General features: G+C 40.0%; 1 long non-coding RNA gene across 3 annotated transcripts in view; it reads right to left on the reverse strand.

The window, feature by feature from the left end:
• LOC105473103 (uncharacterized) overlaps positions 1 to 18,353 on the reverse strand; it is a 46,012-nt gene extending 27,659 nt beyond the window's left edge. Inside the window, exons 1-3 of one of the 3 annotated variants that reach the window (XR_011625062.1) lie at positions 18,255 to 18,353; positions 13,801 to 13,975; positions 4,935 to 5,018 (exon numbers count right to left, since the gene is read on the reverse strand). This is a non-coding gene — a long non-coding RNA (uncharacterized lncRNA). Of the gene's footprint in view, positions 1 to 4,934; positions 5,019 to 13,678; positions 13,976 to 18,254 lie in introns of all 3 variants that reach the window. The other 2 variants (XR_011625061.1, XR_011625063.1) reach the window with 2 other exon arrangements.
• Positions 18,354 to 19,684: the final 1,331 nt, after the last annotated feature.

The raw sequence follows: 19,684 nt of genomic DNA on the forward strand, positions 1-19,684 counted from the left end.
AACTGGTCTATTACCTCCCTACCCTTCAGATGCAAGGGTTGATACTCAAGTGCCCTTAGGAGCAGTAACCTGACCTAAATTCACACTCAAATGTCCATGACTAACATAAAATGTTTTCTTTCCAGGAGGTAATGATAACTGGGTGGAAGGCCTCAAACTTAGGAACCGTAACAAGGGGAGAGAGGAAAATGTCAACACTAATGGAAAAAGTCAAAGAAGGGTAGCTGGGCAGGAGAATGAGGGCAGAGAGATTCTATAGCGTAGGCTAGTACTGGGCCTCCAGAGATGAACATGAGGCCAACCCTCCCGGGACATGGGAAGCAGGAGAAGAATGACTCTGGTGAACATGTTTACAAATGGACACATATTAAATTAACAAGTGCCAAAAACCACCCACCCACCCATAGCTCAGAGGAAGCCCCCAAAGCCTGGCCCCAAATGACTCAACCCCATAACCAAGAATCACTTGCATTAAGGCTATTTCTGCTTCAGAAGGCTTTCAGTGATGTTCAGAGTCAACAGGAAATTAATCAGCAAGTAGAAAATTGAAAGAAGATCTGCATCTCACTGCAGGAGTCATTAAAATAAAAGCAGATTTGGCAAAATGGCATGGTGAGTTTTTTCTTTTTAAATCTCTCTCTTACCATGTTACTTAATAAGTTGAAGATTCCAAAACTAAAAGTCTAAGGAACAGAGGCTCCTTGGAGAATAGGGTACACACTGTCCTAGAAACCTGTACCCCTCTGCTGAGCACGCCTGCCTGGTCGCCATCCAAATAACTCTCTCTGCTCTCGCAAAAAGCCCCTGGAAACCCGACCATGCTCTAACACGGTCTATTTAAAACTCCCTGGACTCATCTCAGACCACATTTCTGTCTTGTATTGTTTCACTTGCCTCTCTCCACTAAGCTCTTGGGGGGAACAGCTTTTTTTTTCTTTTCTTGTTTTGGAATGATTTTATTTATTATTATAAGCCTGGGTGGAGAATGTACTTCCTTGCTTATCATGCAGTTATGTAGAAATATAAAATAATAATAATACCTGGATGCAGTAGAGAACATAAAACTCTGCCTATCATATAACCTTTGCTCTGCCATCCTGAGTATCTGGGGAAACAGCTTCCCTCGGTCTTCCTTATTATGGCAACTAAAATCCCCAAGACCCTAAATTAAAGAACTGATATACGGAATGATGGTGAGAAAAAATCTTTTTCCTTTTTCACTAGTTTCTGACCTATTGATCTTAAAAAAGGTCCCTTTCTTTTCCCGCCCCTAAATGTTTATGAACAGAATGGATACTGAGTCAATATACTTAGTATGGGGTCTCAGTTAAGACCAGTGGGGTTGCAAACAGAAACCAGCTCCAGTCGGTGTGAGCAACGCAGGAAATTTATTGGAGAATCATTAGAGTTTCTCACAGAGCCCAAAGGCAGCATTCAGGGGCCATGCTCTTTTGCTTTCTCCTTGCCTCTCATTTTTATTTCATGGCTTTTACTACATGTAAGTTTCATGAATGCAAAGATTTTGTTTGGTTTGTTTCCCTCAGGCTTGCCCATGCTTAGCACAGTGCCTGGCACACAGTAGCTGCTCAATCAGCATTTATTACTGTATTTCTCTGCAGAGAAGCTTCCTACATTCCTCTCTGGGCACGCCAGAAGGCAGTCCCCTCCATACCCAAATTTCTATCTTTGAAGTTCAGGATGATGTCAAGTGTCCACCCCCAGTCCTAGTTGGTCACCTCTGGTCAGGGGATGTAGTTTTCTAGCAAATAGCTTGTGGGAAAAGGTTTGTGGCAATCCCCAAATAGAGCCATCTTTTGATTAATAGCAAACTAGAAGGAACTCCACCTGTTCCCATAGCATGAAACTTTGTTGCAGCTTTGCAGGTATATTATCGAACAACCTTTCTTTGGACATCTCTAGGGACAAAGAAAGCACTGTTTCTCAAGACCTGCTCACTCCATTTTTTAAAACACATCTAATTATTAGGAAATCCATACATGCATCTCTCTGAATTTTACCTTCATTGGTCCAGACTCTGCCTTTGGGAGCCATAGACAGTAAGTTTCTCCCATATGACAGCTCCTAAAAAAGTTATTTGAAGAACATGATTATGTTGCTTTGAAGTCTTTTCCTTGAGGTCATCAATAAATGCTGTCCATGAATTCATTATATTTAGGATTGCCTCTTTCTGATTTCTTTAAAATGATAGAATCAATAACTCAGTTGTGGGTGGAAGATGGGCCTTGGAGACTTTATACTGCATGATCTTTGTTCCCATGTAAAAGAAAGACTTAATGGGGGTGCTCAAGGTTTTATTCAGCCTTCCTTTACAGACAATGGTGTTGGTCAGTGGTGACATCTGTTTTGAGGAATACATGTTACCTGCTGGAAATAAATGGCTAAAGGAATTAAAACTTACCAACTGGTTCCTCTGGAGCAAGGAAGATCTAATTGGTAACCTTTGGCTATTCTCAAGCCTAATGGTATATTTATTAACTCTATCAGCCCGTTTATACCTTCTTGATATGGTTTGGCTGCTTCTCCACCCAAATTCATCTTGAATTGTAGCTCCCATAATTCCCACATGTTGTGGGAGGGACCTGGTGGGAGATAATTGAATCATGGGGGCAGTTTCCACCGTACTCTTCTCATGATAATGAATAAGTCTCACAAGATCTGATGGTTTTATAAGGGGAAACCCCTTTTGCGTGGTTCTTTCATTCTCACATGTTTGCCACCATGTGAATGTGCCTTTTGCCTTCTGCCTCCCTAGCCATGTGGAACTGTGAGTCCATTAAACCTCTTTTACTTTATAAATTACTCAATCTCGGGTATGTCTTTATCAGCAGCATGAAAACGGACTAACGCACTTCTCTTTTCAAGACTAAATGTACTCAATTTTTAAAAATTTAATTCGCCGGGCGCGGTGGCTCACGCCTGTAATCCCAGCACTTTGGGAGGCCGAGGCGGGCGGATCACAAGGTCAGGAGATCGAGACCACGGTGAAACCCCGTCTCTACTAAAAAATACAAAAAATTAGCCGGGCGTGGTTGTGGGCGCCTGTAGTCCCAGCTACTCGGGAGGCTGAGGCAGGAGAATGGCGTGAACCCGGGAGGCGGAGCTTGCAGTGAGCCGAGATCACGCCACTGCACTCCAGCCTGGGCGACAGAGTGAGACTCCGTCTCAAAAAAAAAAAAAAAAAAAATTTAATTCATATCATTTAACAAACATTTACAGAGCACCAACTATTTTTGAGGAATTGTACTAGTTGTTGCAATAACAGATAAAGGACATGATTGCTACCTTCAAACAATTCATAGTGAAATGAAAATAGGAAGCTGAGTAAACAGATGATTTTAAGCTAGGGTAAGTGCATGTCAAAGGCATAGATTAGGACCATCAGCAGTGTGCAGGAGGAGAGGCACTCAACCAGGGTGGGAAGAGGTCGGAGAACAGGGATCTCAGGGAATGCTGCCTAGATTACCAAAAGTGGTGCCTGAGATGAGTCTCAGAAGATGAGCAGGAATTAGCCACATGAAGAAGGATGGGTATGGGAGGTGGGAAGATAGACAGGCAGAGGTTTGTGTTTGCAAAACTGTGGAGGAGCTGACATACAGTCTGTTCACAGCATGGCCGGCGCATGGAATACGAGAGCCCGAGTAGCAAGACAAGAGCTAAAGTAGGACAGATATGTGCGGGCCTATAATAATTGGCTTTTTGCTACCTAACAACACACCTTCAAAACCTAGTGACTTCAGACAATAAGCCTTTATTACTGTTCATGAGTCAACCAGTCAGCTGCAAAGCTCTGGTGAACTGGCTGGGGCCTGTGTGATCACCACTGGGCTCACTCATGTGTCAGGGGTGGAGTGGCAGATTGGGGGCTGGCAGGTTTTGAGTGGCCTCACTCACAGGCTGGCAGTCGGCTGGCTGTTGGCTGGGTGAGAAGGCAATGTGTTTCCCACTGTGCAGCAGGCTAGCCTGAGCTGGTTCATACAGTGCTGCCAGGAAGAGTGGAAACACACAGGCCACTTCAGACCTAGGCTTGGAACTGGTATATCATAACTTCTGCCACATTTTATTGACCACGGCAAGTCACAAGAGCACTTCAGATTCAAAGGACAAGGGCATAGACTACCTCTTGATGGCAGGTGCTGCAAAGTCTTATTGCAAAGCCTCTCTATATAGGAAGGGATGAATAATTGTAGCCATTTTGCAATCAATGAAGCATAAGAACCTTACATGATTGGAGTTTATCTTGGCAGGAATGGGGAGAGATCAAAAGGATATTAAATTTCTTAACAGTTAATTTTCATTTACACATTAACATTAAAACACGCTCTCCATTAAAAAAAAAAAAAGTATGTCAAATAAGGTTAAAATCTCCTGCCAGCCATGTTCTTGTTGAATAAGATGAGGCAGATGATGTTTTCTGGACACCACCTTCCAGATCTTGGGCAGGTTGACATGGACCATTTCCCAGCACCCCTTACCCCTGGCAGTTCAGCTAACTAGAAAGTCACATAAATCTCCTTATCCCTCAGGCCATATTGTTTAGTTCCCATGAGGATCTCATGGGAAACTTTGTCAACTGCCTTATGAAATCCAGACCCAGTATGTCTACAACATTCCTTATTGATTCGTGGTCAAGTCAATTGAACCTGTGAGGAAAGAGAGTGAGGATGGTCCAGTCCAACTTGGCTCTCAAAATCTCCCTTTCCAGGCACTGACATCTTCTTTAGTAACCCATTCTAGAAGGTTGCTCAAGTTCTATACTGCAGTGACTATTATCTGAGGCATCCACATTGATCCACTTTGTGAAAATTGGGATCCAGTTTTCAGCCATCACCAAAGTTCCTTAAACACAATGAGTTGCTTCATCCAGGGTCCTCTCAGTTCCCAGAGATGAAATTCACAATGGCCCTCAAACTTACTATCATTGAGATGGGCCAGATTCACTGGCTAGCTCCTCTCATGGCTGGATCTTCACTTCTCTCAGGCCAGGGAACCTCAGTCTTCTACTTGACAGTGGGACAAAGAAAAAGAGATGGGGAGAAAGGGAGGGAAGAAAAAAGGGAGGCAGAAATAAAGGGAGAGAAAGAGAGGAGAATTAAATATGTTTCTCTTTTGATTCTGTCATCAATTTATATTGCACCACACACCCTATTTTACTTACCACTATTTTTTTTAAATCTTATTTAGCACTTAATTAAACATGAAACTTTGGAATGTTATTCTGTAAGTAATCATAAGAAACTTTTAGTAGTGGTTACATTTGGGAAGAGGAGGGGGGCAGGTTTCATGGAGGCAGGAGATTTCAGATTTTCCTTTGGTGTTTTTCTCTGTTGATTGAATTCTCTAAACATGCCAAGGAGACTTATATAGAAAATGGAATTATGGAAAATGTTTTTGGTTTTTCCCCTAATTTCCCTCCCTTTATTAAAAAATATTTTTACAAGTGAAATACTTACTGTTGTTTCTACAGCAGCAACAAATACTGTGTATACATGGAATGCTTACTCTGCACCAGGCACGATGCTAATGTGCTCTGCATACATTATCTTTTTGATTCTACAACAACCCAATGGAGGAAGACTTCTCACAAACAGTTTAAGGATGAGGAAATGAAGGCACAGAGCAGTTATTCAACTTGTCTAAGGCTACACGGCTACTAAGAATCAATGCCAGAATGTACCTCCAGTTTTATAGGTTTTGGCCACCATGTGACGACTCCTTCCCTCTTTTGACGGATATCCAGAGAGCACCTTGGGCAGTCACTTGACTCGTATGACCACCCCTCCCAGTTTTGGACCATCAGAGCTGTTGTCAGAATGTCTTCACAGGAGTCTCCCAACCTTCTGTTTTTCCTTTGAACTTTGAAAATCTACCTCCAAATATTGCAAGCCCATGTCTAACTGAGCTAATGATATTCCTCCATTTTCCCAAAAGCTTAAGCTGCCACTGTCTTTTAGTTGCTATTTCCTTAACTAACTAGTTTGTTGTGATGGATCAAAATTAAGGGCTTTTGATAAGAAGGACAGTTATATTTTTTCAAACTTCTGGGAGATGAAGCCACATGAAGAATTTATTGCATTTTTGTTCTTAGCTGACCTTACCCTGATTTTACCACATAATAAAATGCTTTGAGTCCTGCATTCTGCTGGTTACTTTGGGTTTTGTTTGTTTGTTCATTGTTAACCACAACTGAACTTTAAGTCTGGGAATAGTTTCCAAGTTTCTGGAAATAGTCAGTAAGTGGCTCTGCCGTCCTTCTGATGTTGCTATAGATCAATTTTAAAGAGAAACCCAACCTCAAAATCTTCTTTGATTCCTCTATCTCACTTGTTTCTCCCTCCTCCATATTCAATTAATGACTCTTCTCTTTGCAAAATATCTCTTACTTCCCACTTTTATAACCATTTTTACCACAGTAAATAAAACAAGTTCAGGCTTTGAAATGCTTGACCTATAGTGTGGCATTAACTCCTAAACTGGACTCGTAGCCGTACAGATTATCTCCCCAGAACCCATCCCATCTGAATGGTGAGTCTAAACCAGTCACACGAATCCCACTCCCCTTTCCAGTGACTGGCCTAAGAATGGGCAGATGACCCAGTTCTGCCCAAAGAGATGTGAGCGGACATTTACTATCAGCCTCTAGGGAATGATTTCCTTGCTTCTAAAATGTAGGCATCAGGTCCTTTGCCTCCTCTGGATGTGCAGCATCTGGTGTGATAGCAGACTCTTATGTCCCTTCCTCCTATGCAGCAAACAAGCCTGCCCTTCTCCTGCATTCCTTATTATGTGCAATTGCAACCATTTCCATTTTAAAGTACATAGCATCCCAACAGACACACCAGCCCCTCTGCCTGTAAATGTCTCACTTTTCATCTTCCTCATGCCAGATTAACCACTCCAAACATGAAAAGTCTTTATGACTTCAACTTCTCTTCTAGTTACCTTGAGTGAAGGGAATTGAAAATGCACAGCCAGGATTCAAGGTTGTAAGATCTGTACCATGTTGTAACTTTGTTAGTTCCCCATTCTTATTTTTAAAATATTATGCCATGTTTAGTCATTTTCATTCATTCAACAAACACTAATTAAGCACCTATTGTCAGTGTTATGCTATACTCTGGAGGTACAAAAGGAAAATGAGTAAGAATCAGTTCCTGCCATCAAAGAAGTTACAACCTAGTAGCAGAGTACAGCGGGCACAAAGGCTGCCCTCTCAGTAGATGCTCCCTCCTTTCTTGTTAACAGAACCTCAATGTTGTTTGGACAATAATATGTCCAGCCAGAAGGGATGCCATGAAATTTGTCTAGGAGTGAGCATGTGAATGAAACCTAAGGGAAAGACTACTGGGGATTTTGGGAAGGATTCCCCTTCTGATAAAAGATGGGAGCCAACTACCTACTTCCTTACTTGTTGTGACCCTGTTGTATGAGACCATGATGTTTGGAGCTCTGGCAGCCCTCTTGAAATTGAGAGAAAGGCCTGTCATAGAGATGCTCACCAGTGCCATGACATCATTGCCATGGTGATCCAACTTTGCAATTGCCTATGTCCAGACTTACTTTTAATGAGGTAATCAAATGCCTTTACTGTTGAAGCCACTATAGGGTTTTCTAAGTGAAGCAAGGTAGGAAGCCATGAAAATAGGTATTTTAAATACAGTATAATAAATGTGATTATAGAGTTATGCATAGGAAGGCAGTATATTTAGAGGTGTACAAACATAAATAGTATTCTCTCCCTGACCCTAACAACCACAGTCTAGGAGGAAGCAGACCCAATTAGTGCAGGTTTTGTTGTACATATAATACATACAATACTATATATTGTACAGATAACAAATACAATACAATGCTGCTATTTTATACAGAGTAATATGAGAATATCAAAGAGGAAAGTCTGACTCAGGTATCTGCAGTGTTTGCTTATGATGACAGCGAGCAGAAGTATTTTTGCAGGAGCATCACAGATGTCACGTGGTGTCCCTCTTAGTGCATCACATTGGTGGAAATATGGTGTCAGTTTGTCCCACTACTGGTAATGTTAAATTAGATTATGAAGGACCAGAGGTATTTGCCAGATTCTCCTTGTTAAATTTGCCATTTGCCTTTTTCATTAATAAGTATTTTGTGAGAAGATATTTTGAGACTATGGAGATAACTTGTTGCATGTCAAACTTTTGTTCACTAGTTGTAGCATCTGTTGATGATTCTTCATGAATCAATCATTGCAAAAATTTTGTAAAGTGATTTTGAAACTTTCATTCTTTCTATATTTATTTCATGGCATTCTACAAAGGGAGAAGCTTTTCCTCATCTCTCATTTATTTTTTCATTCATTGACTCATTTAAGTCAGTATGAACTTACGGGTTTCCATTTTCTTTGGTAGGTAATCTGTGAATATTATTTATTTGGATGCTTGAATTATCCCAAGTTCGTCAGTGAGAGCTCCTTCAAATGTCTTCCTGTGTCTCTATTCTTTGAGAATTTATTTATTTCACAAGATGATATTCCAGGCTGGTCTGAACTTTTCCTGTCCTAGCCATGAAATAAGCTGTATCTTCAAGTGACCCTGCTTTCTTTCGGTGGAGAATAGTGTGATATTTACGAACAAAAAAACCTGTGCACTATATGTGCTCATTACTACTGAACTGTAAATTGCTATGAGGCCTTCTTAGGGACGTAAGAAATAGACATATGTATATACACTTCTATACATACATCTATATCCATGTGGATGTAGATATCACATGTCTATATACCTGTTGATATATAGATATAGAAGTAAAATAATATCTATTGGTCCTTTGCTTTAGTTAGAAAACCCAAGCATTAGCCGGGCGTGGTGGCTCATGCCTGTAATCCCAGCGCTTTGGGAGGCCAAGGCAGGTGGATCATTTGAGGTTGGGTGCTCGAGACCAGCCTGACCAATATGGAGAAACCCCATCTCTACTAAAAATACAAAATTAGCTGGGCATGGTGGCCCATGCCTGTAATCCCAGCTACTTGAGAGGCTGAGGCAGGAGAATCGCTTGAACCCAGGAGGTGGAGGTTACGGTGAGCCAAGATTGAGTCATTGCACTCCAGCCTGGGCAACAAGAGTGAAACCCCATCTCAAAAAACAGAAAAAAAAAAAGAAAACTCCACTATCTATAAAACAGATAGATACATATCTGTTTATGTAGATATAAAATAAATCATGAATTTATACTGATGCTTCCAATTCTAATTCAACATACTATTCTTTGACAGTGAGAAATCTGGCCCTGTTATCCTCAATATATTTACCTGTTTAATCCTAGAATATACTGAAAGCAGTTTCATAATTGCTGATCCATACAACTGTGATAAACAACTCAACTAACTAGACTTTAATATTTATTCATCATTCTTATCTTCAGTTTAAGGGTTGTATTAGTCTGTTCTCATGCTGCTATTAAGACATTCCCAAGACTGGGTAATTTATAAAGGAAACAGGTTTAATGGATTCACAGTTCCACATGGCTGGGGAGGCCTCACAATAATGATGGAAGATGAAAGAAGAGCAAAGGGACATCTTACATGGTGGCAGGCAAGAGAGAGCTTCTGCAGGGGAACTCCCCTTTATAAAATAATCAGATCTCGTGAGACTTATTCACGATCATGAGAACAGCACAGGAAAGACCCACTGCCATCATTCAATTACCTCTCACTGGGTCCCTCCCACAACATGTGGGAACCGTAGGAGCTATAAGTCAAGATGAGATTTGGGTGGGGCACAGCCAAACCATAACGTTCCACACCTGGTCCCTCCCAAATCTCATGTCCTCATGTTTCAAAACCAATCATGCCTTCCCAGCAATCCCCCAAAGGCTTAACCCATTTCAACATTAACTCAAAAGTCCACAGTCCAAAGTATAATCTGAGACAAGGCAATTCCCTTCCACCTATGAGCCTGTAAAATTGAAAGCAAGTTAGTTAGTTGCTAGATAAATGGGGAGACAGGCATTGCGTAAATACACCCATTCCAAATGGGAGAAATTGGCCAAAAAAAAAGGGGCTACAGGCCCCATGCAAGTCTGAAATCCAACAGAGCAGTCAAATCTTAAATCTCCAAAATGATCTCCTTTGACTCCGTGTCTTACATCCAGGTCACATTGATGCAAGAGGTGGGTTCCCATGGTCTTGGGCAGCTCTGCCCCTGATGGATTTTCAGGGTACAGCCTCCTCCCAGCTGCTTTCAGGGGCTGGCATTGAACCTGTGTGGCTTTTTCAGTCACATGGTGCAAACTGTTGGTGGATCTACCTTTCTTGGGTCTGGAGGATGAAGGCCCTATTCTCACAGCTCCACTAGGCAGTGCCCCAGTGGGGACTCACTGTGAGGGCTTCCACCCCACATTTCCCTTCTGCATTGCCCTGCAGAGGTTCTCCATGAGGGCCCCATCCCTGCAGCCAACATACGCCTGGACATCCAGACATTTCCATGCATCCTCTGAAATCTAGGCAGGTGTTCCCAAACCTCAGTTCTTGACTTCTGCACACTCACAATCTCAACACCATGTGGAAGCTATCAAGGCTTGGGTCTTGCACCCTCTGAAGCCATGGCTCAAGCTGTACCTTGGCCCCTTTTTGCCATAGCTGGAGCACCTGGAAGGCAGGGCCTCAAATCCCTAGGCTGCAAGAGTAGGAGGGCCTTGGGCCTGGCCTATGAAACCATTTTTCCCTCGTAGGCCTCTGGGCCTGTAATGGGAGGGGCTGCTATGAAGGTCTTTGACTCCCTGGAGACATTTTCCCCATTGTCTTGGTAATTAACATTTGGTTCCTCATTATTTATGCAAATTTCTGCAGCCAACTTGAATTTCTCCACAGAAAATGGGTTATTCTTTTCTATAGTATTGTCAGGCTGCAAATTTTCTGAACTTTTATGCTCTGCTTCCCTTTTAAACATAAATTCCAATTCCAAACCATATCTTGGTGAATACATAAAATGGAATGCTTTTAACAGCACACAAGTCACCTCTTGAGTGCTTTGCTGCTTAGAAATTTCTTCCACCAGTTGCCCTAAATCATCTCCCTCAAGTTCAAAGTTCCACAAATCTCTAGGGCAGGGGCAGAATACCACCAGTCTCTTTGCTAAACCATAGCAAGAGTCACCTTTGTTCTAGTTCCCAAAAAGTTCCTCATCTTCATCTGAGACCACCTCAACCTGGACTTTATTGTCCATGTCACTATTAGCATTTTGGTCAAAGTCATTCAACAAGTCACTAGGAAGTTCCAAACTTTCCCACATCTCTCTGTCTTCTGAGCCCTCCAAACTGTTCCAACCTCTGCCTGTAACTGAGTTCCAAACCCACTTTCACATTTTCAGGTATCTTTACAGGAGCACCCCACTACCCGGTGCCAATTTACTGTATTAGTCTGTTCTCATGCTACTAATAAAGACATACCCGAGACTTGGTAATTTATAAAGGAAAGAGGTTTAATGGTCTCACAGTTCCATATGGCTGGGATGGCCTCACAATCATGGGTAGAAGATGAAGAAAACCATCAGACAACCATTATAAAACAATCAGATCTTATTCACTATCCCAAGAACAGCATGGAAAAGACCCATCCCCATGATTCAATAACCCCCGACCAGGTCCCTCCCATGACTTGTGGGAATTACGGGAGCTACAGTTCAAGTTAAGATTTGGGTGGGGACACAGCCAAACCATGTCAAGGGTAAACCTCTATTATACCACTTTTAACCAATTTTTTGTTTACAAAATGTTTTTCCTCTAAAATGTAAGTGCCTTGAAGGCAGAGACACATTTTTGCTTTTAAAAAAAAAATGTCCAAAGCCTAGCAAAGGATCCGAGACATCTAAGGTACTCCAGTGGTAGTTGAATTAATCGATGAATGACTCAAACACTCAATTATTCCCATTGCCTATAGGAGGAAGTCTATTGTTCAAAGCTTCTTACAAATCCTATGTCTCACATTTCCCTAATGGACCCTTCTGTATATAGAACCAACTATCTATCCAACGTATCTTGCATTCCCAGCCCTCTGGCCTCTTATTTATTTATGCTATTCTTTTTGTCATGAATGTTATTTCTTTCTTCTTTCCAATTTAATATTATTTAAATAAATCTTTTTAAAAATATCTCATTTAAATCTCTCTTTTTAAGAACAAAATGCTCATAACATATTGCTCTGAATTCCTTATCTCTATATACACTAAGTTATATATAATATTATATTTGTATATATAATAATGCATCATAGATATTTTATGCATGTGTTCAAACCTTCTGCATTTCAGATTGCCATGCTGTCTGTCATCTTCAAATCCTGTGCAGTGCCTATGGCAGTGCTATTCAAGTAGATGGCAATAAATGAATACTTGCTAAATCAATGAGTGAGTGTCAGATGGCTGTCAATCATGTGAGTGCAGGGTTCTTAGGAAGTCCTTCAATGCCATCCCAATCTCTCTAATAAAGTAAGTTAGGCTCGAAATTCTACTTTTAAGGATTTATTCCTTTGGCTTCCTCTGAACTTATCCTCTTATTCTCATTCTTAATTCTTATTATTCCAAGATGCTGGCAATGTTTTCCTCTTGATTCTTTAAAAGTGATGGCAGAACCAAATACCCTTCCTATGGTGGACATCAAGGGCTTCAAACATTGAACTAGGTCCTGCAACCAGAGGCCAGATTTCACATGGGTACACAGTGCCTTTTTAGGCACTCTTACAGAGATGACAGTTTTCATCTGTGATGAGATGAGATAAATATGCACAACTCTGTCAGTGGGTGCCTGCAGATTGTAAACAACAGTTCTCACAACAAATATCCACAGATGTCCTATGATTTTTGGTCCCCACTTAATGTTGTATTTTCTCCAGAACAATTCTCCTTTGACCTATTTAGCTAGCCTAAATTGGCTAGCCTAGCCAAAAGGTACTTTAAACACAAAGCAACTATTATTGGCCTTATGAATGCAAGAGCCAATTCAAGCAAAATTATCAGTTTCCCAGGCTCTTTGGAAATTCCCTTGATGGTGAAGAGTAAACTACATGTCACCTATTGGGACTTTTGTAGGTTTTAACTGAAGTCTCACCTTGAAAGGCCAATCCTGCCCCACCAAAATATTACAAATTCGAGACCCTGGATCGGAAGCCACCATCCTTAGAAGACCTTCTAGTGTCTTTACAAACCCAAAGGCAACACCAATTGTCAATTTCCTATAAGGATAAACGTTCCCTTCCTCAAATTATTTTCTCTTTGAACCTACCAGTTTTCAATCAATCATCTTTATTTACGTTTAGGCACATGTGTGTTTTGTAAACTCTTTCCCTTTTGGAAAGCAGGCGAATGGCTTGCTCCTCTTCTCCTCAGCTCATCCCTGTATCAGCATAGCTAGCCTGACCCTAAAATTTGCCAACTTTGCAGATTCTTGTAGAAAGAAGATATCAGAAACTGAAGAATACTCTCCTTCCTAAGCATAGTCACTGTGTAGTGGTGAGCTGGGGATCTTGATCCAGGAAAGATCTGTTTCACAGAGAAATATGATTACTGAGTGAGGCTGAATGGGGACAGAGACTAGAAGTACTCATCTGTTGATTCAGCAGAGCAGACTCTCTGTCCTTCATAGAACATTCTCACCATCCTGGACTCCCTTTGCATCTTGTGAGGCTTACCTTTACCAATCACAGTCCACAGGGCTTTGTTTTTCAGTCAGGCCTGTCAGTCTCATCCTGTCCCTGTGGAAAAGCAACTCAGCTGCACCACAAATGGTTTTCAGTCCAGCCTCACATCTTACCAAATTTTCCAGCTGGATGGACAACAAGCCCCATGAGGTTAAGAGATGTAACCCTGGGTTACAGAGTGAGTCAGTTGCTCAGCTATGTTGTAAAATATGGGCCCATTCTGGGTTCCAGTACATCTCTCTGACCAGCAGACCACATAGTCCCTCTTCTGCAATAGGATCAGCTTGTCTGCAGAGAAATGGAATTAAGCTATTAGCAAGTGGTTTCTGCCTCTTGCAGCAGCACCAGCAACAATAGCCACTTCTACATAACGTTTTAAGAGAACTGTTTGTTTTGGCAGTGCTTCACTATATTACACATTCCTGCCACTTAATTGTCCTTGCAAAGATAAACAAGGACCTTCTGAAGCAGAGCTGGAAGCTCTATAACTCAGCCAACCAAATGTTTGTTAAATGGAGGAAGAAAAAAGGGGTTGGCTGTATATATTCAGTTGTACTCTGAAACCACACCATCTTGTCTACAGAGTCAGCCATCTCCTGAACTTCTGTATCGCTCCCCTGCTGCCTTCAATTCTGAGAGAAAGCTTAAAAATATATTTTAATTCTTGATCTCATTATTATCAAACTACTTCCTCTGACCTTCAAAGCTGATTGGCAAGTTCAAAGCTCACACAAGGTTTAGTATCCACATTTTTGATGTTGCTATTTAAACATATAGCTAATCATAGTGGATGTTGATGAAGATAGTGAACAAACTTTCAAATATCTTAGCTGACATTGATAAAGGACCCCTATTAGCTAAGAGCTTTGCAGGACATAGAGCCAAGCATGAGCTTCTCTTTTGATAAAGACAAGAAAAAAACATTGTTGATACACAGTTTTTCTTCACCTTCTATGTGCAGTTTCTGGCCCAAGAGCCGGAGCCTGATATGAAGGAAATTGAGTAAGTCAATTCCTGCCCACAATGAGTTAACAATCTAGCAGAATGGTGAAGTCCTGAGTTTGAGAGATGGCTGATACCTTTTACACTGAGACAGAAAAATTACCCAGTGGCTTTCCTGGGTCTTTAGAAACATTGAAAATTAAGTCAGTTTCTGAAAGTCATATTTAGGGGTTGGGTGAAAATAAGTGTGACGTTCATTATGGTCACACTTTATACTTCTGCAAGTATGTTCATGTTTGTTATGCCCCATGTATTATATCAGGAAACTCATCAACTGTGGGGAGGCCGCTTTATGAATGTGGGTGTGTGTGAGAAGGAAACGGGAACTAAATCTCCCATCTGCAACTCTCAGCTGTTGATCTACTGAAAGATGTAAGAAGAAAATGCAAGGAAACTGGTTATTTTTAAATTACGTTTCATCATTGGATTATTAGTAAACATGAGTAAAGTACAGGTGAATATTCCTCATCCAAAATGTTCAAGACTAGAAGTTATTTCAGACTTTGGCTTTTTTTCAGAATTTGGAATATTTTCCTGTACCTAATGAGATGCTTTGCGGAAGGAATCCAAGTCTAAACATAAAATTCACTTAAGTTTTATTTACACCTGGTAAACATAGCCTGAAGGTAATTTTATATAAAATTTATATTAATTTTATGCACAATACAAAGTTTGTATTATTTACATGTGAAATTTTCCACTTGTAGCATCGTGTCGATGCTCAAAAAGTTGTGGATTTTGAAACACTTTGAATTTCAAATTTTCAGATTAGGGACCTGAAAATAGCTAATGTAGCTTAACCTGTGCTACCAAGTACATGGTGCAGAAGAAAATATGTTATAAGCTTTATGAGTTAACTGAAGGAAAAAAGGGTGTCTTGAGGTGCAAAGGACCTAAGAGATGAACTCATCACTCCCTTTGCACCTGCTATTGCCTGTGTCTGGAACACCACCACTCTTTGCCTGGCTCACCATTACTTTTGGTGTAGGTTTCAGCTTAAATGCCACCTCCCTGAGGAAGCCACCTTTAGTCCTTTCAAGTTCATACCCCTCTTGTGTGACCCCATATCCTTTCTCAGTCTCATAACATAATTTACTGCATTTTGTTTGAAATTACCCTACTCAGCACTGCTCAACATTGACCCAAGCTCTGTCAGAATAAAGACATTGTCTATTTCACATGTTTATGCCCAGAGACTAGCACACAGTAGGCTTATAATCAATATTTTTTAAATGAAAGAAAAAAATTATCTCTCTTCTTCATGAAAAGAAGGCAACAGGAAGAAGGTTTTAATACTGCAACTAATAGAGGAGGGGCGAATTCATTTCCTGTGGCTGGTATAACAAATTACTACAAACTGTGTGGCTTAAAAGATCAGAAATGTATTTTCTCACAGTTCTGGAGTCCAGGAGTCTGAAATCAGTATCCCTGGGTAGAATCAATACCAACGCTAGGTGGTGTCCACAGGGCTTCCCTGCCTCTGGATGCTCTAGGGGAGAATCTATTTCTTGCCTCTTCCAGCTTCTGGTAGCTGCCAACATTCCTTGGCTTGTGGCCGATTCACTCCAAACTGCAAAGTCAGCATCTCCAAATCTCTCTCTGCTCTGTCTTCACATTGCTTTGCCCTGCATGTATGTGTCAAATCTCCCTCTTCCTCTCTTTTAAGGATACACATGATTGTATTTAGGATCCACTCAGATAATATAGGATAATCTTCCTGTCTCAAGACCCTGAAGTTGAGCAATCTGCAAAGACTGCCTTATAAAATCCCATTCACAAGTTCCAGGAGGCTTAGAAAGAAAAAACATTTTCATGATGATAAAGGAGTTAGCAAGAAGTAATTTGATAAAGAATAATACATTCATGCACTGCATATCAATGTTTCATTAAATGATAGACCACATATACAAGGGTGGTCCTATAAGATTATAATGGAGCTGAAAATTTCCTAATGCCTAGCCATGTTATAGGCATCATAACATCATACCACAATTACTTTCTTTTTCATGAATTTAGTGAAGGCTAAGTGTATCATGTTTATAAAGTCTCCAGTAGTGTGCAATAACATCCTAAGCCTTTACATTTATTCACCACTCACTCACTGACTCACCCAGAGCAACTTCCAGTCCTACAAGCTCCATGCATGTCAAGTGCCCTATAGAGATGTAGCACTCTTTATCTCTTATACTGTATTTTTACTGTACCTTTCTATATTTAGATACACACGTACTTACCATTATGTTACATTGCCTCCAGTATTCTGTATAGCAAAATGCTGTACAGCTTTGTAGCCTGGGAGCAATAGGCTATACCAGGTAGAGTAGGCTTGTGGTAGACTCTACCGTCCAGGTTTGTGTAAGTACACTCCATGATGCTCATACAATATCACCTAACAATGTTTCTCAGAACATATTCCCTTCAGAGAGTGATGCATGACTGTATAACTGACAGAACGCTCAAAACCTTTGAAAATGAAAAAGACTTTGAAAGGGAAAATTAAAAAGAAGTTACAAAAACAGGAACCAAAATATTTCACTTGACAATCTAAAGAGGCAGACTCCATAACCCAATAGTTAAGAGTATAAGCACTGGAATCCAACTCCCAGTTAGAGTCTGGCTTCACCATACTCTGGCTGTGTAACTTGGGGCAAGTTACTTAAGTTTTCTGTGCTTCAATGTTTTCATCTTTAAAGTGGGGATAATAATAGTGCTTACTTCAGAGCATTGTGGTAAGTGATTAAATGACAACATATTAAGAACTCGTAGAAGTGTTTGCTATTACCATTTTAAGAAAACCAGAATCTACAAAAGAAGTGTGAATTTCTTAAAAAACAGAAAAAAGAAATAGCTGAAAGGTATATATTGATAAGAAAAAAGGACTTTAAAATGATTAGCCAAGAAGAAAGAATTTTTAAAAAACCACATAAATGATGTAAGATATGTATTTTAAAAAGCAAATTAAAAACATTTGCAACCACAATTTGAGGGGGAAAGAAGGTAAATATGTTGCATATCAGAAGAAAGACCAAGACTGTAATTGAGGACATCAGGAAAACTGAGGAAAGCAGAAAAGAATGTTCCAAGAGTAACAACTGTTATTTCCTCTATATATTTATGTGGTTGGTAGTGTTTTTCTCAGATCTTCTATGTCTTTGCTGATTTTTTTTTTTTGTCTAGTTATCCAATTAATTACTGAGAAAAGACTCATAAAATCACCAAGACTATGGCGTTGTTGATTTCTTCCTGTAATTATGTCTGTTTTTACCTCCTGTATTTTGAAATTCCTCTGTGAGTTGCATAAATTTTATGATTGTTATGTCTTCCTGATGAATTAGCCCTTTCATTATAATATAATATTATAATATCACTCTATTTCTGATAAATTTTTTTGTCTCGTGTATTTGTTTCCTAGGGCTTCTATTAAAAAGTACATAGAGGGTGGTTTAGTCAAAAGAAATTCTCTTTTAGTCTGGAGGACAGAAATCTGGGTATCAACAAGACCATTCTCCCTCTGAAGGCTCTGGGGAAAAATCCTTCTTCACCTCTTCCAGAATTCAGTGGTTACCTGTAATCCTTGGTGCTACTTGGCTTGTAGATATATCAATCTAATCTCCACCTCCATCATCACATAACCTTCCTCACCCTGTGGACCTCTGTGTCTTTGTGTATGTATTTCTCCTTTCTTATAAAGACAGCAATCATTGGATTAGGGCCCACCCCATCCACTATGACCTCAGCAAAATCTGATTACCTCAGTAAAGATCTCATTTCTAAATAAGGTCACATTCATGGTCACCAGGGGTTAGGATATCATTTTAGGAGACACAGCTTTGAAATTTTGAAATCCATTTTGTCTGAGGATCACATAGCCATACCAACCATTTTATGCTTTCCATTTGAATGGTATATATTCTTTTCATTCATTTACCTTGAGCATATCTGTGTCTTAAGAATTAAAGTATGTCTCTTTTTAGTTTATAAACTCTTTTCTGACTATTGCTGCCTTCTGATTGAATTGTTTAATCCATTAATATCTAATTTAATTATTGATATGTTTGGGTAAGTCTACCATTTTATTATTTGTTTTTTACTTGTCTCCTCTGAGCTTTTTGCACTTTTTTTTTAGTTGTGTGTGTGTATGTGGACAGTATATATTTGTACTATATATACATGTAGTGTATGTGTCTATATATATGTTAGTTGAATAAATAATAGTTGCATATATTTATGGTGGTGTTTTTAGCCTGTGTTCTTCATTTATTGCCTTTACAAATAATTTGAATATTCTAAATTTCATTTATATTTTCTTATTGACTTTTCAGCTATGCATCTTTGCTTTTTTTTTTTTTTTTTTTTTTTTTTTTGAGACAGGCTGTTGCCCAGGCTGGAGTGCAGTGACACAGTCTTGGCTCAATGCAACCTTGACCTCCCGGGCTCAGGCGATCCTCTTACCTCAGCCTCCCGAGTAGCTGAGACTACAGGTGCTTGTGCCACAATGCTCAGCTAATTTTTGTACTTTTTGTAGAGATAGGGTTTTGCTATGTTGTTCATGCTGGTCTTGAACTCCTGGGCTCAAGCAATCCGCCTGCCTTGGCCTCCCAAGTGCTAGGATTATAGGTGTGTGCCATCGTACCCAGCACCCACATTTTCTTTCAGCAGCTGAGTAGTGATTACAAAATATATCCTTAACTTTTCATATTTAACAGGGTAACATAATATCACTGCTTAAAATATGAAAAATTTGCAAACACACAGGGTCGTCTCCACCCTTTGCCCCTCTTTGTGTTATAGTTGTTTTATGAATTACATATACCTATGTTATAGATTCCTGTCATGATTTTTGCTTTAAACAGATTTATCTTAAAAATTAAGAGAAACAAGAAAAAATAACCTTTTGCATTCCTCCAGCTACTTTTTTTTCACCATTTCTGATGCTCTTTATTCTTTTCTGAGGGTCCACATTTCTATCTGGATTCTTTTTCTTTCAGTCAACTT

Source organism: Macaca nemestrina, chromosome 6 (genome assembly GCF_043159975.1).
Source record: "Macaca nemestrina isolate mMacNem1 chromosome 6, mMacNem.hap1, whole genome shotgun sequence".
In the NCBI taxonomy this organism is placed as follows: Eukaryota; Metazoa; Chordata; class Mammalia; order Primates; family Cercopithecidae; genus Macaca; species Macaca nemestrina.